The following is a 24,481-nucleotide window of genomic DNA, read 5'->3' as shown; positions in this document are numbered from 1 at the left end:
AACCCAGGCCTACATAAAACAAAGTCAGTGCTGCATAGAAACTTAGAAAAAGCATGAAGGGTGCATAAGGTCCAAGGGCATCTAGTAAGCTTTAGTTATTTCTACTTATGGACATGATTTTTTCAATGTGGTTTAAACCCTTTATATAGCTAAGAAACAGTCTACAAGTTTGAAGAAGACTCAGCTGGTCCGCTTAATAGGATGTGTGTTAGGGATGTTTCAGGCAGCCTTTGTTTTGAAACATTCCCTCATTCACCTATTCATTTTCTCTCCAGATCTTTCTCCTGTTCACCAGCTGGCAGAGGCTAAGCAGAGCTCAGCATAGGAAAGAGAATTTTATTTTCAGTCAAGGCTCCAACTTACAACTTTGGACTCCATGACGTGATGTTAAAACAGATCCAGGCAGCCTAATTAAGGGTCTGAGTTTAAACCAAAGGCTGAAGTTAGCCCCAAGCTACACAATCCGCTTATTTCATCTTACAAGACACAAAAAGCTAAGAACTTACTTATCTTGCCATGCTCAGTGGTTTTTCTCTTCAGCTCCTAAAATGCTGTTGACAACCTTCTAATGAGGTCCCTATCTCTCCCTTCTACCTCTTTCCTCTTTGGTGGGGCTGACATTTCTGTGGTCAAAATTCTTGGAAAGACTGCATTTGAGGGCTATGGGAAAATGGGCTGAGAAAAGAAAAAAGGCTGTTAATTCCTTCATTCAAACAGCACCTATTAAATGCAACCAAGTGCAAGCCAGGATGGGCTTTGCAGTCTTGGAGGCCAGTCAAGGCACTAAAACCTGTAGCCACTTGAGATCTGTGTTAATGTCCCCACTGCTGTCTCCAAGGAATAATGCAGGGGGTAACTGGACTGAAAGGTGAAAGGAAGTTAATCACTGAAGCTGTTCCTCTCAGCCTGGATACATGGATCTATGTCCCATGGCAGGTATGGTTCCAGAAGAATGCAGCTTGTGATTTTGATGGAATGAGCACTGTCCCAACCCTAGCAGGCTTTTCAGAAATACCCAGTACAGTTATTCAGCAACCACAATGTTTGACATTTGTTTCCTGCTTCTGGTTGCAATAATACAGTGTTCACTTTGATCTCTAATGTCCACAAGGGTTTCATTGGCCTATTAATACTTGTGTAGCACTATTGAGAGGCCCCTGGAGTAAGCAGGCACACATCACTCTAATAAATATATAGATAAATGCTATCTCATGATAATTCTGGACTGTAAAAGATGACTAGCTAAACATTAATTGAACACCTACTATGGGCAAGGTGCTGTATGAGGTTTCTACAAGACACTACAGGATTTGGCATTCCTCTCCATTTTCTATCTGACCTCATCTACTATCCTCCTACTGCCAATTACATACTCTGCTCCAGCTATACTGGCCTGCCTGTTTCTCAAACCTGCTAGGGACACTCCCAACTGAGGATCATTACATAGCTGTTCCTCTGGTTGGCACTTCCTTCCTCCAGATATACTCAGGACTAACTCCTTCGCCTTCAAGACTTTTGCTCAAATGTAATCCCAATGAAGCCTACTCTGACCACCCTTTATAAAATTATAGTCTTTCTGATCCCACTTCCAAATCCCTTTTATATTGTATTTTTTCTTTTACCATTGCACACATTGTCTAATACCATATATTTGTGTTGTCTGTGTCCTTATTATAATGTGAGCTCCATGAGAGGAGGGATTTTGTTTGTTCATTTGTTTTGTTCACTGATTATCCCAAGTGCCTAAAACAATCCCTGCACATACTAGGTGCTCAATAAATATTTGTTGAATGAATGAGCAAATGAATGGAATCGCACAACAATTGTCCACCTTGTAGTAGGGCTGCACCTAAACGATCTGAAATAAAAAGGAATTTTGACATCTTGTTCTAAAACTCTCTGTGACCCAGACTCCACACGTGCTTTATTGAGCACATTTCAGGTCACCATCACCCTCTCCTTACATGTAATCCTCCATTTATTTCTGATAATATTTAAATAAAGTAAACATACCGATGGCCAACAACTTGGAGAAGACTATTTCTGTATATTCATAGCCCATTTTTAAAAGGTTTCTGTGACCTTTTTACTCTAATTTGTTCCTCTCCTTCCCCTACCTATGGAACTGTCCTCGGGCTCCCATCTTCTCGCTCTCTTCACTTTCTCACTCTGGTCTCATCCATTACCACAAGTTCATTTTTCACTCCAAAGAGGTGATTCCCAAATCTATATCATGTGAACTCTAGTCTCTTCTCCTAGCTCTCATCCTTTATTTCCTAGGCTTAGTTAGACAACACCATTTGAATGTCTCATTGGTACCTAAAATAAACAGGTCTAAGACTAACCTCTTTGTCATCCCTTAGAGACTGGCTCCTCCTGACTTTCTACTTCCATTTGGGCAATTACCACCTCCCAGTCCCTAGTCTCAAATCCCAGCATACTCTTTGACTCATTTCCCTAAATGGCCCCACCCTCAACTTTACACCTAATCTGGTTGGTTACCAAATCCTTCATTCTTTCTTGAATCTGTTCTCATCATTTCCAAGGCTGTTAACTCACATCAGACCCCTAACTCGGCTCCCAACTCTAACCCATTTTAGACAATTAAGATAATTATTTTTCTCAAAGTGCAATTCTGAGTTTGTTACTCCCTTGCTTAGAAACCTTCAACTGCTCCCCATTTCCTAAAGTACAAATTCCTTACCCTAGTACTCAAGACCCTACAAGTATTGTTCTCAACTTTCTCAAGTTTGTGTCCCACTACTTCCTAATATGAACCCTGTTCTAAAATCAAATCCACATGTTCAACTCCCTGCATACAATGCACTTTCTTGTCTTTGTGCCCTTGCTCCTGCTTTTCCTGCTACTAGACATTCTCCCTGCTCCTTCTATTAAAAAAAAATAATAATGTCAATGGTAAATCGTTTCCCTCCCTACCAAGTCCCCCTATTAGTGTCTTGAAATTCCAGGAATTTTTTAAAACCATTTTCAGGCATGCACACAGATACACATATATTTATAACCATAATAGAATCTTTCCATATGTGCTTTTCTGCAACTTACTTTTTTTCAATCAAATAAAATTTGTGCATTTTCGACACCAGCACAGATTAATCACATTTGTTTTAACAGTTGTATGTACTGTAATTTATATAATAAGTATTCTATGAATGGACATGTAATTTCTAGGGTTTTTTTTTCCCCCCTCTAGATTAAGCAGTGAATATCTTTGAACTTTTTTTTCATAGTCACATAGATCCATAGGACAAATCCCTAACAGTGGCGTTATTGGGCCAGCGATTATGTACATTTTACATTTTAGTAACTATTAACTCATCCTTCTAAAAGTTTGCACCAAGTATACTGTCTGTCTGGGAAATTTTTCCCTTTAGTTCTTCTGGCTGGTGGAATATTTCAAATGGCATACAGCAGATTAACAGGAGAAAATCAAATTTTAATATATACTCACAGGGAATTCACATAAACAATTCCAAAGAGAGTGAGACAAAATGAGTTATACATGTCATTTTGGACTAAGGAGGGGGAGGTAGGCAATTCACAGATAGATGAGAAAGGGCAAACATTTGGTAAACAAATTCTTACAGGGCCACCCAGAAACAATGGGACAAAGGAGAATCTATCAGAACAGATTTTTGCTTGGATCTTCCCTGTCTGCCACACTTCATTCATACATGCTAAGGTGAATATTTAAGGTCCCTTTCCTGAAGCATGTTTTTTCATCTAAATCTCTTCAGGGGAAGGTAAAAAAAAAAATTCTTCCTGTATTTGTTGGGCTTTAATTGTTTTCAGCTTGAAATAATCTGCATGCTAGGTAGTGGCACATTCTGGGGAGACTGGCTCCTGAACCCTACAATACCCTCACAAACAATGAGTTTGAGTATCTGTTTCTTAAAATCTTGGGTAACAAAAAATTGTTAAACTTCTTCATCTTTGCCAAATTCATAGATTAAAAAAATGCTTGTTTAATTACTTTTACCCATTCTCTTTCCATTTTTTAACCTGTTGAATAATTACATGTCCTTTAAATCTCAAATAAAAAGTCTACCCCCTTCACAGATCCCTCATCAGATTTCTCCCATCGCTAAGTATCTACAGCTTTTCTTTCATATAGTCTCATGCTGCTTTGAATTTTAATGACTACATGTCTTATTCCTCTGACCAGTGTAGTCTGCAAATTTCTTGGAAGTAAGATCGTGATCTTATCCATAGGAACACTGATTGTACAGCTGAAAAATAATTTTAGAGATCATATTAACCAAGTCTCTCATTTTTATAAATAACAGGAGTATTAAAGCTTTTGCAGAATGGGTTAGCGTTCAAAGGAGTTTCCTAGACAAGTAGTTATATTATATCTTCACGTTAAGCTTGTAATGAAACATCGTTATCCCCTCTTACAGATGAGAAACTAAGCTCCAGATTAAGAAAGTGATTTCCTTAGAGCAGGTCCAAGACTGGACTCTAATATCCTGCTCCATTCACTGCTCATTCCACTATATCCCGGCTGCTCCTCTTGTTTCCCTCACGCATTGAGCTGCACACACATTATTTAGCGAACGAAATGACTTTTGAAAAAATTGCCAGGTGTTGACAGCAGCTTAAACATCCGTAATTAAATAAAGCAAACGTGTTGAAGGTCGAGAACGCACAACTAACTTTCCACACACCTTTCGCGATATATTTGCCAGGTGGTCTACAGTTTCCGCTCCAGGGACCCCATCCCCACCCGCCGAGGCAGAGCGAGTCCCCACGGAAACACGGCTGCGCGCGGCCCCTTTAAGGCTGCGGGCGGCGCGTGCCCACAGTCCCTTCAAATGGACCAATGAAAGGGCGATGGGCGGTCTGTCGAGGACCAATAAACAACGAGGACACTGCGGGGTGTGCGGCGGCCCAAGCGGTTTCAAACGGCTTAGAGCAGGCCGCTCGGTTCTGACCCGGCGGAGGTGAGTGGGAGGTGGGCTCGACCCGCCAACCCCGGCCCTGAGGTCCCAGCGTCGCGCGCGCCGACGATCCCTGAACCCCGGGCGGGAGGCCTCGACGGACGCGCGCCTCCCTCGCCCCACGAACCCGGCGGGTCTGAAGCGGCGAAGTGGGGCGGAGGCCGGGGGACCCGCGGCTGGGAGGGCGTGGGGCGCGGGCGCTCGTGAGCGGTGGAGGCCGGGACAGGAATCCGGGTGACCCGAGCGCGCCGCGGCAGGGTGCGGGCGGCAGCTTCTGAGGGATGCGGGAGGCGCAGGGCCGCGCCTGGCCGCTGAGGGTGTTCCGGGACTGGGGCGGGGACCCTATGAAATGGTCTGGCGACAGTGCCCATCGCGTAATTGTTAAATGAATGAATGAGTGAATAAGAGCCTATGAGGGCCGTGGTGGTTGTGCAGGGCCTGGTCGCCTCAGCGTGGCAAGGACAGCGGCACTGGGGCCTGCCTGCGCACCTGGGTCCAATTCCGCTCATACCGCTCCCCCCTACTTTCTCTCGCAGATGTGCCTGGAGAGTTCAGGTATCTTTCCAGTTCTGAAGGTTTGGGGAACCAATACCATAGGCAGCAGTTTAGGTTAAGCACACCTTGGTACTTGAAGGTGGTGGCTCGGTGAACTAGACTCTTACTGTTATAGCTCTTACTCTTTGACTGTTGAGATAGCTACCCTGCAATCGTGGTAATTGTCAGGCAGGATTTAAATGCATCCCGTTTTGTTTCTGGAATTGAAAATGATGAAAGTGATGTTGCCAGAGTGGCTACTGAGTGTTAGAAAACATTCTCGTTGATGAATCTTAGCAATGAGTTTTTCATTCAGCATCAATAGAGGATGAAGTGGTTTTTGCAGACCTTGCCCCCAAATTATGCATGGCTCTAATATAATTCTCGTGGGAACCGGACCTGGGTCCAATTCCGCTCATACCGCTCCGCCCTTACGCCTACTTTCTCTCGCAGATGTGCCTGGAGAGTTCAGGTATCTTTCCAGTTCTGAAGGTTTGGGGAACCAATACCATAGCCAGCAGTTTAGGTTAAGCACACCTTGGTACTTGAAAGTGGCGGCTCGGTGAACTAGATTCTTACTGTTATAGCTCTTACTCTTTGTTGAGATAACTACCCTGCAATCGTGGTAATTGTCAGGCAGGATTTAAATGCATCCCGTTTTGTTTCTGGAATTGAAAATGATGAAAGTGATGTTGCCAGAGTGGCTACTGAGTGTTAGAAAACATTCGCGTTGATGAATCTTAACAATGAGTTTTTCATTCAGCATCAATAGAGGATGAAGTGGTTTTTGCAGAACTTGCCCCCAATTTATGCATGGCTCTAATATAATTCTCATGGGAACCAAGGCATCAAATCTTGGCCCAGAAATACTGCCTGTCTTATTTTATACATAATTATAGTAATTCAGAATTCATTTTTGGAGAGGTGAATTCCTGTCTCTGCTTTCATTACTCTGAAAAGCCTTCTTTGACCTAAAGAGCTAATAAATTAAGCTACTAATCTTTAGAAAATTTTAAGAAATCTGAAAGGTTTGGACTTTTCTTAAGTGACCGAACAAAGTGTAATGTTGGTTTTATAAAATGTAATGATATAGGGAAGAGTGAAATCAGTATATTTTGCCAGTTTAAATTAAATCTAGCTGGTAAACTCATGAGAAGTTTTTAAAAGTCTTCATTCAGGCAATGTCAAGCAAAGGTATTTCATAACAATGTAACTTTATTACTTTTAAAGTTTTGACAGTCAACTTTGAATTATGAATAGTGCTATAGCCTTCTACAACTGACATGACAGCTCAATTTTGGCAGCAGAGTTTTAATTGCCATAAATTTGAATACCTTAATACTATGAATACTGTCCTAGGTTTTGGGGAGGCAATTAAAAATAATAAACATTTTTAACAATGCCGTAGGATATTGTTGGGAAATCTTGATGAGGAATGAAAACTTTCTTTATATTGAAGTAAAGCTAGGCTGTCTTAGGCTCCTTTGACTTAATGGAGTCTCATTTGTTCATTCAACAAATATTGAAATTGGTGCCTACTGTGTGTTAGATATTGTTCTAGAGTATGGAAGTAGACTAGTGAACCAGAAAAAGACAAAGTCCCTGACCTAAGAGAGTTTGACAATTTTATCTCGAACAATTTGCTCTAGCAAATTGTAGTTTCTGTAATCCCTCTGGCCTAGTTCTGGTTCTTGAACAAAATTAATGCTCAAATACTTTTACCAGCAGTGGCTGACATTTATTGAATATTCACTGGTGCCACATTTTATCATTTTCAATCCTCATGACTTTTTTACAGATAAGGAAACTGAGTCTTAGGAAGGTTTTGAAACTTGTTCAAGATCATACAACAGATAGAACCTGAATTTGAACCCAAGTTAGTCTGTCTCCAGGATCTTTGCTTTTAATATATGGTGGTACTATGTGAAGTAATGGGATCTGTTAAGGAGAATTCAGGAGCAATTTCTGGGTAGAATCTTTGTTTTATTAATACTTCTGTCAGAGATATGATGAAATATGGATGATAGGCATGGTAGTTTTTAGAGGGAAGATGGGGCAGTTCAATATACAGTATTTACTGTATGAGAGATGGACAACTGTGACAGTGGAGGGAGAGCATAAAATTAAGATTTTAATCTAATTATCATTGATGGAATCCTGGTGGTCAGTGTTGGAGAGGTTTGCGATTCTTAAATGATTCTCATATTCTTTACCTCTAGAGTTCAGGATGTGTTACTTAGTTCATTCCTGTCAGTGCAGTTTCCCTGTCTACTTGAAATAGCTCAAACATTTAAGTTCATTCTTTTTGGCCTTTGAGTTTGCTGTTCTCTTCCTAAAACTTCCCACTCTGTTCTACCCCTACCTCAATCCTGTCTTTGTATTCAGGCTGTACTCAGGTCTCAACTCAAATGTCATCTTCTTAAAGAGGCATTTTATAAGCTCCCAATTAGAGTAGCCCTCTTGGTCACTTTTACTTTACTTCTTTATTTACTTCATAGCATTTATTGCTATCTGAGAGGTCGTTTATTGTTTGCTTGTATATTGTCTGGTTTCCTCACAGAAATGAAAGCAGAGCAGTGTGTGTGTGTGTGTGTGTGTGTGTGTGTGTGTGTGTGTGTGTTGATTTATTAATTATTATTATTATTTTTTTAGCATTTTCTTACTGGCACCAGGCTCCAGGGTCATCTTGTATATTTCTTGTCACAGTGCTAAAACCAGCATTTCTCCAAGAAGCTCTGGTTCCTTTTATTGGAAAATGGAATAAGAAACCAAGATCTGGGCACTAAGTATTCTGCTACTGGATTTTTGTTTCTTTGAAGTCCTCTCAGCTAACAAAGCAAAAAAATATGTATGTGCTAACTGAGGTATATAGAAGTGTTTATAAATATTTCTATATGTAGCCATCTGTAACTACATTAAGTTAAACACTAGTTCTTGCTGGTATCTCCAGCTCTAATCTGTTACACATAGGTCATTCTAGACTTTTCCTCTTGCTGATCTCTGAATATCCACTTCAACAGTGAGAAAAAAATCTGGCTTTCACCACTCACCGTCCAATCCATTTACTAAATTGTTCAATTCCAGTATACACGTATAGCAGTATCAATTGTTAACCCATATTCCCATAGGAAGTAACTTTATCAACTAGAATTCAGTGCTTATGTGCAGTTAGTTCCTTTGCCCTTAGTCTTACATACTCTATAAATTTCCAAAGTTTACCTAGGTCGACACCTTTTCACCCACCCACCCCCTGCAGGGAGGCTGTTTTCATTTGTAATACAGCTAGATTCTTTTGTCACAGTCTGCATTCTTTTCTGGGATCCCCCAACCTCCTATTTTAAAATTAGCATACATTAAAGTTCATTCTTTATGTTGTAAAGTGCTGTAGCTTTAGATAAGTGCATAATGTCATTTATCCAACCATTACAAATTCATAAGAATAGTTTCACTGCCCTGGACATTCCTTGTACTTCACCTATTCGTCCTTTCCCTTCTCCATCCCTGGCAACCACTGGTCATTTTATTGTTTACATAGTTTTGCCTTTTCCAGAATGTCATATAATTGGGATCATGTAATATATACCCTTTTCAGACTGGCTCCTTTCATTTAGCAATATCTAACATTCTCATGTCTTTGTAGCTTGATAGCTCTTTTTTTTTTTGGCTGAATAATATAACACTGTATAAATGTATCATGGTTTATCCATTCACCCGTTGAAGGATATCTTGGGCACTTCCAGTTTTTGACAGTTATGAGCAAAGCTGTTATACAAATTTGTATACAGGTTTTTGTGTGCATATAAATTTTCAATTAATTTGGGTAAATTTCTGGTACTACAAGATGCTTCGGGCTCATCTTGTATTTCCCCTGCCCCAGCCTTAGAATCAGCCATTTCTCTAAGTAGCCCTGGTTCCTTTTCTTGGACAGTGGTACATAGAAACCAGGATCTGGGTCCTCATTGTGCTCATTCCTGGAGTGTCATTGTTCCTAGGCCCTCTCAGTGGACAGAGCTAATACATGTATGTGTACTGACCCATGAATATGTACATACACATAGTTGTTTCCATGTCTGTTTGTTTATATTAAGCTAAACATGAATTCATACAGTTTTCCCCAGTTTTTAGAGGAAACTTATGTTCCAAACAAAAGTCCTTTTTATAATTTACTCTTTACCAAGATCTAACTTTCTTCTCCTGATAACACTCTTTAAGTGCCACAGAAAATATTGTTTACCATGGTTTGGTAAATAGTTGCTTGTTTCTGGGATATAATCTTTGCTTAGAGATGCATTCAAAGTATAAATTCTGACTTAGTTGGAACAGTCATACATTTTTGGCATAGAGAGGATGTCAAATAAGCCATGATGACCTCGTGCCTCTTTCAACATGATTTTTTTTTTTAGATAAATTTAACTTTTTTGATGTCTCGATTATGTTTCTTAGAGGTTTGTTATTAATGAAAATGACTTTTAGATCCTTTCTATAAAGAGGAGAAAAAAGTTGCATAGTCTCAAGTATTTTTGGAATGAAATTCATTTGTTTAATGCGGATGTCTTTTTTCTTTTTTCAATCATAAGACTTAAAAGTAGCATTTTATTTATCTGAAAGTCAACTCCCAGGAAATAAACCGAAAACATCTTTTTGGCAGCCTAAATAGGTATCACAGATTTTATTAACTTCGTTCATATTGATCCAGCTCCCTCTTTATGCATAATTTTATGCACAGTACTCCTTGGTTCTTTAAATCAAGAGCTAAAATTAGAAAGGTGGCACTGCTACAAGCTAACTAGAAGTGCTAGCTTGATCACAAAGGTTGAAGAAAGAAAGCTACAAAATATAAAACATTAAAATTCAAGAAAGCCACATTGGAATCATTTAGTTTTGGTGCAAGAGTCCCTCATACCTCTGTGGCCATAGATCTCGAGGGTATTGATGTGTTGTTGATTGCTCTAATGGATTATCCTGACAAGTTTAAATGATTATCAGTACACTTTGTTTAAGAAGACTAAGGTTTATGTATTTTCTTAGATTAATGTGAAAAAAAGGTTACCTAAAATAATTGGTGTTTCAGGGATAAACCTCTGATACCTGGCAAACTGGGCTGTTTTATCATTTTATGTCCTTATGTACTTGAAGTATGAAGTCTCATTTGTAAATTTTAGGAATTTTTTTCAGTACTATAATGATACACTTTTCTTTTGGTCCTTTTTAAAAATGTGATGTATTCCTTAAAAAATAAAAAATCTCATGAAAATCCCCCAGCCTAGAACTAGCACAAGTGCTTCATTTGGAAGTAAAGACCAAATTCTACATCCAGAATCTCTCTGTGCAGTAAATAAAAAGTTTTTTATGCTTTAGAGGACTGCCTGCTTATTTTGAGCAATGTTTAATATGGGAGATTCCTTCAAACAAAATATAGACAATCTCTTTCAGTATTATAAAATGGCATTTACTTGTTTAATAGTAAATTTGCTTTCTATGGGATAAAAGGGAATAAAGTGCTCATACACCCAAAGCAGCTTGCTTTAAACCAGAGAAAGCGTGCTTACTTGGTTCTAAGAGCTCGAAGTTGATTAGGGCTTTCTTCCGCCCAGGGGGGGGGGTGGGGGGGGTGGGGGGCTGAAATATGGGTTTGGTTAAGTCTGAAGTCAATCTAAAATCCCTAAATTACTCTGAGGTGGTGCTTATAATAATAACAATAATGATAGCTACCATTTCCTAAGTGCTTTGTATTTGCCAGACACTCTGTTAGTATTACTTCCTTGCATAAAGTCCCTGGGTTTATTTGATCTGTCTGTCCCTCTCTCAGCCCCTTTGACCACATTCATATTACAGTTCTGTTTATTACTCTTGCCTAGCTAGCTCTTTTAGGCTTTCACGCATGTGCCTGTAACATCCCCTGTTATCTCTATACTTTTTGCCTTTGCCTGGCTAATTCCTATTAATGTCATTCAGTGCTCACCCTTAAAAATAGGACTTTCTCAGGAAACTTTCTCTGACCCTCCAGTCTAGATTAGGTACCCCTGTTATACCCTCATACTACCTTGCTCTCAGGCTACTGTATTGTGGTGGGTTGAGTACCCACCACAGAGTAACCTTACATAATCTGACAAGTACAAGTATACTTTTGGAGCAGGGGAATAATATGGATACTTGGGGGGATTCTTAACATATATAAGAAAATCTTATTTAATCTTCACAACAACAATTAGTTAAATACCATAGACACATTATTTAACCCTATGCCTCAATTTACTCTTCTGTAAAATGGGGATGAGAATATCAACTTAGAGTTAGGAGAATTAAATGAGTTAGTACATATGAAGTGCTTAGTATAGAGCCTGGCACATAATGCTTTAGAAGTGTTTGTTAAATAAAGAACCATATGAAGATTGTACTGTTATGATGGATAATGAAACTGAGACTCAGCTAATGTGTGACAGAGCAAGTTTTAGAGCTCAGGTCTGTCTAACCCAGAGCCCAATGTGTCAGATTTAGATTGAATTTAATCTTGACCAGAGGTCACTACAATAAGATTTGTTGCAAGCAGCTGTTCTACTGCCACGCCTTTGCCAAAATGAAAGATTCTAAAATTAAAATTACTCTCTTTTAATGGATTTTATAATCAAAAAGTAGGTAATTAAGAAAACAATGTCAAAAATCTTATAAAATTTCAAAATCTATTGCTGAGCGAATTTTCACTTTGAAAAAATTGTACTTCTGAGTTCCATTAAATATATGAAATATATTTTTTCCTGACTCATTTGAAATACACATTCAACATACAAAATTCTATAAACAACTCAAGGAACATATATATTTAAGACTTCTATTATTTGGTGAAATTGTGCTGTTTTAGGAATTATATATTACAGTGAAAATCACTCTGCTAGATGCTGGGGTAATAAGTAAGACTCAGTTCCTTCTTTCAAAGGTACATGGTGCCCAGAAACTGTTAAGGGGGAGAAGTGAGGCTTTGCTTATGGGATAAGTAGAGACAGAACCAGCTTTGAGGTTCCAAGTTGGAGCTTTTAAAAATGTTATAAAAATACTGGAGTGTGTAAAAACAAGGCATTGCTACATAGTAAAGTGAGAAGTTCTTTAGCTAGCCCCTTAGACACACTTCTTAGAAATAGCCATAGTTAACAGTTTTCTGTGGACCCTTACAGAAATTTTTATGTGCCCTCAAATATGTACAATGTGTTAGTTTTCTATGGCTGCATGTAACAAATTGCCACAAATTTGGTGGCTAAAAACAATTGAAATTTATTCTTAGAGTTCTTGAAGTCAGAAGTCTGAAATTTAGGATGATTAAGTACATTGTTGTGAAATAGATCTCCAGAACTTTTTCATCTTGCAAATCTGAAACTGTATTCATTAAGCAACTGTCCATTTCTCCCTTCCCTCAGCCCTTGATAACTACCATGTACCATTCTACTTTCTGTTTCTATGAATTTTACTAGTTTAGATACCTCGTATTAAGTGGAATCATATAGTATTTGTCTCTTTGTAACTGGCTTTTTCACTTAGCTTAATGCCCTTAAAGTTCATCTATATTGTTAGCATGTGACAGGATTTCCTTCCTTTTTAAGGCTAATAGTCCATCATATGTATATACCACATTTTGTTTACCCATTCATCCTTTGATAGACATGTGAGTTGCTTCTACTTCTTGGCTGTTGTGAATAGTGTTGTTGTGAATAGTGCTGTTTTGAACATGGGTGTACAAATCTCTTTTAAACCCAGCTTTAGGTTCTTTTGGGTTGAATTGGGATCCTATGGAAGTGGGATTGCTGGATTGTATGGAAGTATGGTATTCTGTATTTAATTTTTTGAGCAACCTCTATACTGTTTTGCATAGAAATTGCACCATTTTACAATCTCAGCAGTGCACAGGGTTCCAACTTCTCTACATTCTTGCCAACATTTGTTATTTTCTGTTTTATTTTTTGGGGGAGGAGGGGTTGATAGTAACCATCCTAATGTGTGTGAGGTGCTACCTCACTGTGGTTTTGACTTGCCTTTCTCTGATGATTAGTGATGTTGAGTATTTTTTCATGGGTTTGTTGGCCATTTATATAATTTTTGGAGAAATATCTACTCAACTCTTTTGCCCATTTTTAAAATTGGGTTTTCGTTGTTATAGGAGTTCTTTATATTTTCTGGATTTTAATTCCTTATCAAATATATGATTTGCAGATATTTTCTTCAATTCTGTAGGTCATCTACGAATTTGTATCCTTTGATGCACAAAAGTTTTTAAGTTTGATATAGTCCCGTTTGTTTGTTTGTTTTTGCTTTTCTTGCCTTTGCTTTTGGCATCATGTCTAAGAAATCATCACCCATTCCAATGTCATGAAGCTTTTCCTTCTAGGAGTTTTCTTCTAGGAGTTTTACAGTTTTAAATCTTACCATTTTTGTGTCTTTAATCATTTTGAGTTAATTTTTTATATATGTGATCTAAAATAAAGATCTGCCTTCATTATTTTGCACGTGGATATCCAGTTTTTCCAGTTTGTTGAAGAGACTGTCCTTCTTGCATTGAGTAGTCTTGGCACCCTTTGTTAAAGATCATTTGACCCTATATATGAGGGTTCATTTTTGGTTTCTCTAATTTATTCCACTGGTCTAATTGTCTTAATTATTGTACTCTACTGTATTTGATTGCTGTAGCTTTATAATATATTTTGAAGTCAGAAAGTGTGAGTCTTCCAGCATTGTTCTTTTTCAAAATTGTTTTGGCTATTCAGGGTCCATGTGAATTTTAGGATGAATTTTTCTATTTCTGCAAAAAGTGCTATTGGGATTTTGATAGAAAGTGTGTTTGAATCTATAGATCACTTTTGGTAGTATGGACATCTTAATAATATTAAGTCTTCCAATCCATGGACATGGATGTCTTTCCAATCATTTGTGTCTTTTTTGATTTCTTTCAGGATTGTTTTGTGGTTTTCAATGTACAGGTCTTTCACTTCCTTCCTTAGGGTTTTTCCTAATTATTTTATCCCTTTCGATGCTATTGTAAGTGGAGTTTTTTTTTTTTAATTTCCTTTTCAGATTGTTCATTGTCAATTTTTAGAAATAACTGATTTTTGTGTGTTGATTTTATATCTCGAAACTGCTGAATTCATTTATCCTAGCAATTCTCTTTTTTGAAATCTCTAGGGTTTTCTACACATAAGATTATGTCATCTGCAAACAGATAATTTTACTTCATTTCCAGTTTAGATGCCTTTTATTTCTTTCAGTTGCCTAATTGCTCTGGCTACGACTTCTAATACTATATTAAATAGGAATGGCTAGCATGAGCATCCTTGCCTTGTTCCTGATATTAGAGAAAAAGCTTTGTCTTTCTTCATTGAGTATGATATTAGGTGTGGGCTATTCATAAATTTGCCTTTATTATGTTGAGGTATTTCTTCTGTTTCTAGTTTGATTGTATTTTTTAATCTTATGGAGGATGTTAAGTCTTGTCACATGCTCTGCTGCATCAGTTGAGATGACCATGCGGGTTTTGTCCTTCTTTTACTGAAGAATAATGTTATGGTGTATTACATCGATTAATTTTAGTAGGTTGAACCATCCTTGCATTTCAGGAATAAATCCCACTTGGTTAGGATGTATGATCCTTTTAGTATGCTATTGAGCTGGGTTTACTAGTATTTTGTTAAGATTTTTTACATTAATATTTATCAGTGATATTGGTCTGTACTTTTCTTGTAGTGTCTTTGTCTGGCTTTGGTATCAGGGTAATACTAGTCTCATAGAATGAGCTTGGAGGTGTTCTCTCTTCAGTTTTTGGAAGAATTTCAGGAGGATTGGTGTTAATTCTTTAAATGTTTGGTAGAATTCTTCAGTAAAGCCATCTGTCATGGGGTTTTCATGTATCACTTTTCTGTGATGATTGACAGAATGTTCAGCTGGTTGTGGCACCCTGAGTACAGATCATAGGAAGGCCTGCGCTGAGTGTGATATTGACTACTTGGTGCCATAAATTGTGCTAGATGTGACTAAATGACTCAGAAACTCTTCTTCTCAGTACTATATATATGGAGAAGGAAATAAAATTCATATTTCTGACTTCTTGAATCAGTGTTTTTATATTTTACCACATGACTTTCTTTGCCAGACACAAGAATCTAATAATTAAAATTTTGCTTTTTGAGTGACTTGTGTTAATCCCTACTTTTTGACTTTGGGATATAACATATTCTACCGGGGTTAGGGTGCTTGAAAAAGGAAAATGATGGTAGAACCTCCATGCATGCAAACTATGGTTTTAGATTATCACTACCTCTGTGATTCTAGCATAAAGCAAACTACCATTCCCTTGTAGTAATTTAACCAATGGCCATAGAGAATGGGGCTTTGAGATTTTTACCACTGAAGTAGAGGACTTTCCACACATTTAACTTTAGCTATAGATACATGAGTACTGAAGAACTTGGAATTGCAAGCATGCTGTTATTATATATAATTAGTTGTTGTAGAGTACTGCTTCATAAAATTTAGAGGTGGGAAAGTTGTCGATACAAACTCCTTGTTTTATGCATGAGAACACTGAAGCCCCCAAAGATTAAATGGCTTCTCTGAGGTTTCACAGCTAGTTAACAATAGCGGAGGAGGGAGTTGGGAATGTAAATATTCTTTCTAGCTCAGTGCACTTCTCTCCAATTGAAAAAAAGTGCCTTTCTGCACTTCTTGAACCCTACATATGTAACTTTCTAAATTCTGTCTTACTAACGAGGCAGAGCTCTTTTTCTTTCATTTTTAAACTCATGGAATATTTAATATATTTTAAAATAATAAATTATTTGTTATAAATTTTAAAAAGGAAACACCAATGGTCCTACCACCCAGTTTAAGAAATAGATCATTACCAGTATCCTGTGTAACCCTCCTTGATTGCATCCTGGATTGTATTCTCTTCTTTCTCTACTGTGTTGAGTTTTCAGTATATCTACCTTGTACTTTTTTTTTTTTTGAGGTAATAATATTTATTTTCCAAAATCTTTTACAAGTAAAGGAAAATTTTTAAAATGTGTCAATTATTATATAATGCAAGTTTTTAAATTTTGAACTCTCATTCTTTAGAATATTTCAGTGTATAGCTTTAAAAAATAATAAAAGAAACATTTTGCTTTTCTTCAGTTCAGTTTCTTAACTTTGTCTTTGTTGAAATATAATAGACAGTTGCTTGTATTTACATTGTACAATTCAATGACTTTTTTTCAATTATAGTTGGCACACAATAATATACTAGTTTCAGTTGTATAGCATAGTGATCAGAAATCTACGTAAGTCACAAAGTGATCACCCCACTAAATCTAGTACCCCTTTTCCCTTTACATATTTATTACAACATTATTAACCATCTTCCCCATGCTATACTCTACATCTCCATGTCTATTCCGCAGCTATCCATTTGTAGCTCTTAATTCCTCTGCCCTTTTTTTATGGTCCACCCCCAACTCCCTCCCATCTAGTATGCCTCTAAATATTCTCTGTATCTATGAGTTTATTTCCACTTTTGTTGTTGCTGTTGTTGATTTTGTTCTTTAGATTCTACGTGGATGTGAAATCATGCAATATTTGTCATTTTCTATCCGACCCATTTCATTCAGTGCAATACCCTCTAGGTCCATCAAGGCAATATTTTTTTTCCATCCCCTTCCTTTTAGTCTGTGCGTGTCTTATAATCTGAAGTGAGTTTCTTGTAGGCAGCGTATGTAGGGGTCTTGTTTTCTTATCTCTTCAGCCACTCTGTCTTTTGGTTGGAGCACTTAATTCTTTTTCATTTGAGGTACTTCTTGATAGGAATGTAGCAATTACATTCTTTATTCCTGTTTTTGATACATGATTTTTCTTCTTAAAGAAGTCCCTCCAACATTTTCTGTCATACTGACTTGGTGATGATAAATTCCTTAAGCTTATTTTTGTCTGGGAAGCTCTTTATCTGTTCTTTCACTCAAATCAAGATTCTCTCTTTGTATTTAACCTTTGGCAATTTAATTATGATGTGTCTTGGTGTGGACCTTATTGAGTTTCTGGTTTTTGGGACTCTGAGCTTCCTGAGGTTTATGTCTATTTCCTTCACCAGGTAAGAGAAGTTTTCCATCATTATTTCTTCAAATATCTCTTCAACATCATGTTTTCCTTCAGGTACCCCTATGACATGGGTATTTTTACCTTTAATAGTGTCCCCAAGGCTCCTTAAATTATTATTATAGTCTTGTCTTTTTTTTTCTTGCCATTCTGATTGAGTGTCCTTGGCTTTCCCATCCTCTATATATGTCATTTGATCCTCTTTATTCACTTTGTTTTTTACATGTAATATACTTCTCATCTCAGATAATGTGTTCTTTATTTCTGACTGGTTCTCACTCATAATTTCCATTTCCATTTTTATGTTTTTTATCTCTTTGTTGAAGTTCTCACTGAATTCATCTACACTTCCCATAAATTAATTGAGTATCTTTATAACCAGTGTTTTGAACTCTGCGTCTGTTAGATTGCTCGACTCCATTATTTCTGGATCTCTGTTCTGTTCTCGCATATGGTTTCTGCTTCTTTGTCTTCCCATTTTGGCTGCCTTTCTGTGTCTGTTTCTATATACTAAGCAAAGCTCCTAAGCCTCCTGGTCTAATCAGGGCAGATTTGTGTAGTAGGTGTCCAGTGGCGTAGTCCTGAGAGGGGTTCAGCTGCAGGCCAAATTTAGCCCAAGCCTATGCCCCTCCAGGGCTACCTGTTTAGATTCAGCAAGCAAACCACAAATGCTGTACTTATAGTTGCCTTAAAAGATCACACTAGAAACTGAGGCCAGCTGCCATCAGCCTGTGTCTAGGTCCTGCTCATCAAGGAGTACTTGACTTGCTGAGAGTACAACTGGATGTGGCTTGGATGGGGCCGCAAGTTGGGAGAGGTGGAGTTTCAGGGAATCCTCTGGGCAGTGTGATCTTTGTTATCCAGTTTGATGATGTCTCCGCTATGGCGGTGCTGGTCCAAGTACTGGGAAGTGGAGAAACAGTGGATACTGCAGGCACTTCTGTCTGGGAGAGATCCTCATCTGCAGCTCTCACTCTGACAACTCAGTGTCCCCCTGGAAGTCCCTGGCACCTCCCTGAGCAGCTGACCAGGCAGGCACTGGTGCTCAGAATGAACAAGTATGTCAGTGCAGAAGTCCACTCTGGACGCAGCCCCCTTAAGAGGCATCTGCTGCTGCCTTGCATCCTCGCCCCATCCTACCTTCTGCCATTGCAAGGTGATTTCTTAGATTTCTCCCCAGTTGTATGGCTTGTTCATCTAGATCCCAGATGATTGTTGGGATCTTGCTGTTTGCCCCTTGTTTCTGTCACAACTTTGATGTGGTCATCAGAGGGATGAACAGAGCCTCTATGATTTACACCATTTTTTTCCCCACTCTGTACTTTTTAATTTAACCATAAATATATGTATCCCTAAACAGTATATTTTTGGGTGTATATAATCATAACATATGTTCTTCAGTAACTAGCTATTTTTCTCTCAGCATGGCTTGTAAAATTCATGGATTTTTTTTTGTTTTTGTTTTTGCTAATAGCTATCTTCATTTGTTTTCACTGTTATATAATATCTTTTTTGAGACCATAGCACAGCTTGTTTATTTATTCTCCTGTCAGTGGGATTTTTAATTGAGATATAATTCACATACCATAAAATTTATTCTTTTAAAGTATACATATAATCAGTGGCTTTTAAACATATTCCAGCCAATTACCACTATCTTAATTCCAGAACATTTTTATCACCTCCCCAAAAGACTTCATAGCAGTTACTCCCTATTCCCCCTTTCCCAACCTTTCCCTTCTCCCCAGCCCCAGACAGCTACTACTCTATTTGCTGTCTCTGGATTTGCCTAACCTGGGCATTTTATACCGATGGAATCATACAACATATATATTGTCTTTTATGTCTGGCATTTTTCACTTAACAATGTTATCAAGCTTTACCCATGTTGTAGTGTGTATCACTACTTCATTCTTTTTCATGGATTAATGATATTCCATTATATGGATATACCACATTTCGTGTTACCATTCATCAGTTGATGGATTTTTGGGTGGTTTGCATTTTGAAGACATTATGAATAATGCTGCTATTAACATTTATGTGCAAGTTTTTGTGTAGACATAAACTTTCAGTTGTCTTGGGAATAGGTTGTTACTATCAAATATTTCCCAATTTATCTGCCAATCAATGATGTACAAAAATTCCAGATCCCCTTTTTAAGAGCATTTTTTTTGGTAATATTGGACATAGTATTTATAATAAATTTCTTAACATTTTGCTGTAAACTTCTTTTTGCTTCCTAATCAAGAGAATTATGCTTTTGATAAAGATATTTAATATAACTTGCTATATAAAGACATTGTTGAGAAATTTTGTTTAGATTGCAGAAAAACTCATCCGAATGTTGGAAAACCAGTCTGACAGATTTGTAATGTATTTTTTGGTTTATTCTACCTACTAGGAGTACTCTTTGTATATTTTTATAGTTTACTGATCCAGACCAAAAAAAAAAAACAGATTCGACTACTCTTGGATGAAATTTGAAAGAGAAATTTTATTGATATTTCCTTTTGTAAGTGTTTTAGAGTAACGTGTAAGATTCATCCCTAATGATCAATGCCTGGTTTGTAAATAGAAGAGTACATTACAAACCATTAATACTGAATTGCAGAAAGAACTGGCTTAAATTCATAGGTTTAAAAATACAGATTCGTACTGGAAATTAATACTAAATAATCCAGTTACATTTGAACTCACACACATCACTAGTGGTGGAGGAGTGCAAAATGGTTTGTACAAGTCATTATGGAAAACAGTTTGCTGGTTATGTATAAAATTAAACTTAACATAGTACCCAGCTTCCCACTCCTGGATATTTGCCCAACTTGTGTTTCTACAAAAATCTGTAGCAATTTTTTTTCAGAATTGCTAAAAACTGGAAATAACCAACATGTCCTTCAACTGGAAAAGGTGCAAAATGTGTTGGATCATACAATGGAATACTACTCAGTGATAAAAAGGAATAAAATACTGATATGTGTGGACAGCATGGGTAATCTCAGCTGTGTTATACTGAGTGAAAAAATCCAGACTGCCTACTGAATGATTCTTTTTTATATGACATTGTGGAAAAGGCAAAATAGTAGTGACAGAAAAAGGATCAGTGAATGCCTGGTAGAGAGATTGACTACAAAGGGGCATAAGGGAATTTTTGTGATAATAGAGATAGATGTTCTTAATTGTGGTGATGGATACATGACTCTGTTTTTCTCAAAACTCATAGAAGTGTGTACTAAAGAGAGTGAATTTTACTGTAAGTAAGTTATACCTCTGTAAATCTAACTTAAGCTCAAGGAATCTCTCTTCTCTCCCTGATCCTCATTAACACTGCTTTTGACAACTAGAACATGAGGGACAATAAACAACCAGTGAGAAGGAGCTATATATTTGCTTTTTAGTTTTAGAAAAGCTAGACAATAAATACTTGCTGAACATTGTATATTTTATTTAACAAGAACTTAGATATAGCACTTTATTTTAGGCACTGTTCTAAGTGCTTTACTACTGTAATAAATTTGCATCTTTTAATCAAATAACATAGCGAAGTAGGTAGTGTTATTCTTTCCATTTTACAAATAGAAAATAGAAGCACAGAGAGGTAAGAATTTGTCCAAAGCCACACAGCTAATAAATGAAACAATCAGGATTCAAACTAAGCATTCTAGGTCCTGAGTCCATGCTCTTAGTCACTAACTTGGCTTGTTTCCTTCATTGACTGTGATCTAATACAGAATTCTAGTTATGCTTAAAACTTCCTTTTCCTTCACTGGTAATGTGTGCACTAAATATTTCTCTATGTTTAATTTGTTGCAGAAAAATTCCAGTGAAGATTTTTTTTATAAAGTACAAGAAATGCCACCTTCCTGATACATGAATTGTTATTATTTTCCTATGTTCTCTTCCATTTTTTTACTTATATACATAGCTATTTACTAAATCATTTCCTAAACAGTTTCTACTTTGCCATGTCAAAGAGAATATTACTACCCAGTAATTTGTTGAATTATGAAGGTTTTACATGTCCAGTTTAGTTTATTTATTCTATAGTAAAGAAAGAGAGCAATAACCAAAATAAGATGAGCTGTGTTTGGACTGTGATATTTGGTAAGATAACTAAGAGTTCTTGAGGAATATTTATATAAAACGTCTGTGCATTTGAGACAAAAGGTAGAAATCTCTATAATAATCCTGAGCTCTAATATCAGACTGAGCTGTACTATCAGTGAATTTTTTTCTTTCTCAATTTTTAATTCACTAATAAGCACTGCACTAGGTATTATCCATTTGTGTGCACTGTACTATGCTTATTGAGGTTATCTGGATTCCTGTGTCAGAGAAAGTGTTGGTCATACCTTTTGTGATAAATATTTATTGAGAATTCATTTCGTATCACACATTGGAAGAAAAAGATTAAGATAAATTCTAGCCCTTGCATTTGAGGTGCTCACGGGAAGGCTGATCTGCAAACCATTATTACCTTCAGTATAGTGTGATAAGCTTGATGGGGATACAAAGATCTTAATTACCTAACTCAAAAAGTATTGTTTACTTAGCCTTGACTTCTCTAAGATCTTCTGAATGAGGGCAACTGGGTCTGCTCCCCAGCACACCAGTCTTCATGCCTGTCCTTTGGAATCTAAATTTTCATTTGAACCCCTGCTCAGGATGTAAGATTTTAGGGCACTCATAAGTGGTTGTTAGCCTCACTAAATTGCATCCCATATTGGTGACAATGCAAGATCTGGTGGTGATTCAAGGCTTTAGTAAGATGCATTTGTTCACCTTGTTTAAGTGGAGAAGAATGCAGGCTTAAAAAACACATAAATCTCTTTCTTGACATATGAAGGAAACAAAATGCAGTGAAACCTTGTAGGCTGAGATGGAGGGAAAATTCCTTGTATTAAAAAAAAAAATTAAAACTCAGTGATAAGCTATGAAGAGCTCAGAGACCACTACTTAAATCCCTATGCTATTAATCCAGTTTCTCCAATTTTCTCAAGAACTCTTCATAATAAATTAGATGATTGTGTATCACAGTTGTATTGCATGCAAGATTTCTTTATCTACGTAGACTTTAGTGAATTCTGGGTCAATTTTTGAAAGATCACATTTTACTCACAAGAAGGAGAGTGTTATTTTTCTATTTCTCCTCCTTTTACCTTCCTATCTGTCTTGTATCACTGTCTGGGATTCCTGATGTTGTAGAGAAAAAAAGGAAGTCCGTGAAAGGGGGAGGTGAAGTAATGCAGGCTGTCAGATTTTTTTCTGGCCCTTTGAGTTGCCATTTGAAGAACACTGCTCAAGGTAATGAAGTGAGCAGCTTACATAATGGGAGCTATGTATTTACCCTGATGCTTTGGCTATTTCTTGCAGCAATTTTTTTCACCCCTGGAGGAGTGATTAGGATTGTGATAGTAGGAACTGGTCATCTCCTTTGTTTCTGGAACATTACCTGTGTTGCTACCAAAAAAGAGGTCCACCCAACTGCGGTAGAGTCTTCTAGTGGGTCCTCCATTTGCCTTTTGCTTCGGAAACCCTGTGGGCTGGAGGGAGCACCCTGAGTCCTGCAGACCTCTGGGCGAAAGGCTGCGGCCCCTTTAAGCCTTCAGTGTGTGCGGGGAGGAGGACTGGGGCGAGCACTCTGACAGCACGCTCTGGGCCCCGCCCCCGGAGGAGGCGTTTCCCGGCGGCCCGCCGCACCAATGCTGCCGCCTGCCAGGTATTCTTGCTGATTCTGCTCGGACCTTAGGGCCCCCGACCTCTCCCTGCCTGGGGAGCGTAAGTGTCAAACTGCGGGTGAGGGTCAAGCATCCCGTGCCCATGCCGGAAGTCCTGGTGGACAGTACAGGGGACTTTCCTCGCCTATCAGAAGCTAAGGCGGCGAAAGAGCATAAACAATGCCGGCTGCAATGAGCTAAAGCCTGGGGTATCTGCTCTACTTTTGGGTGGTGACAGCGGCCCTAGGGGGCTTGTTTGGGTATGCAGTGGTTGAGTGGTGCCCACGACCTGGCTTTGCCCCAGTCTGCTTCCTACATGGAGAGAGCAAAGAATTGCAGTTACCCAGATGTAACTCCATTGAGCTGGATGGGTGGAGCTGGATCTAGTGCCCTGGGCCTTGGGGTTCTTATCCTGGGATTTGGAGACCTGAGTAGTTTCAGGATGAGTAAGCTTTAGGTTTTCAGCTACCTTGGTACAATTGAGCAGTAATAAAGTTGACCTCATTCAAGTCAGGTTTAGCTTTCCATGTCCCCAGAGGCCTGTGTTGGTGTCAGGTCCACCTTTTGGAGACATTGACAGTGATTATCTGTTAGGAGAGTTCAGTTAATCTTTCCTGCTGATATGCAGCATGATGTGAAAGAGACAGCTCTTTATTCTTCCTCTTTGAAGGAATTTATTGGGAGGCCACCATCCCAGGATTAGGACAGCAAGCACATCCAAGTTTGTTGAGATAACCTGCTAGAGAAGCAGTTCAGATTTCTGGCCCCCTGATACTGCAGAATACTCCAGCTAGATCCTTATTAATGGGAATTACCCAGAAGCAGTGAGGTTTTTTAAAAGGAAAGACTTGCCATTTTGTCTGGCATGGCCAACTAATAAACTTAAATTTTGTATGCCAGTTACATAATTGTTAGGCTTCTTTAATCCAGTTCTTCTAAGACATGGTTCGAGTAAAGATTTCTGGGCATGTATGTGTACTCAGTTGTATCCTTGTTTTATAATTATTTTCTTTTTTAGAGTGAGTCTGTCATCACACCTCATTGGTCATTCAAAAGGGTCGCTTTTTGAGTGGGCAAAAATTTTCCTCAAACTTCCCTCAGATTCATTCTATGCTTCTGCAATAGCATTTTCTTAGCCAGAAGGGAGAGTCTAGGAATGGTAAT

The 24,481-nt window shown here is 37.9% G+C and overlaps 1 protein-coding gene across 1 annotated transcript in view; it reads left to right on the top strand.

Moving 5' to 3' along the window:
- Positions 1-4,856: 4,856 nt before the first annotated feature.
- CKAP5 (cytoskeleton associated protein 5) overlaps positions 4,857-24,481 on the top strand; it is an 83,764-nt gene continuing 64,139 nt past the window's right edge. The window contains exon 1 of the mRNA XM_016146709.2: positions 4,857-4,961. The gene's annotated coding sequence lies outside the window, so the exon portion shown is untranslated. The remainder of the gene's footprint in view (positions 4,962-24,481) is intronic.

The sequence above is a fragment of the Rousettus aegyptiacus genome, unplaced genomic scaffold (assembly GCF_014176215.1).
Source record: "Rousettus aegyptiacus isolate mRouAeg1 unplaced genomic scaffold, mRouAeg1.p scaffold_m13_p_5, whole genome shotgun sequence".
Taxonomy (NCBI): Eukaryota; Metazoa; Chordata; class Mammalia; order Chiroptera; family Pteropodidae; genus Rousettus; species Rousettus aegyptiacus.
The sequence above is the reverse complement of the archived record's forward strand: the minus strand, read 5'-3'. Positions and strand labels throughout refer to the sequence as shown.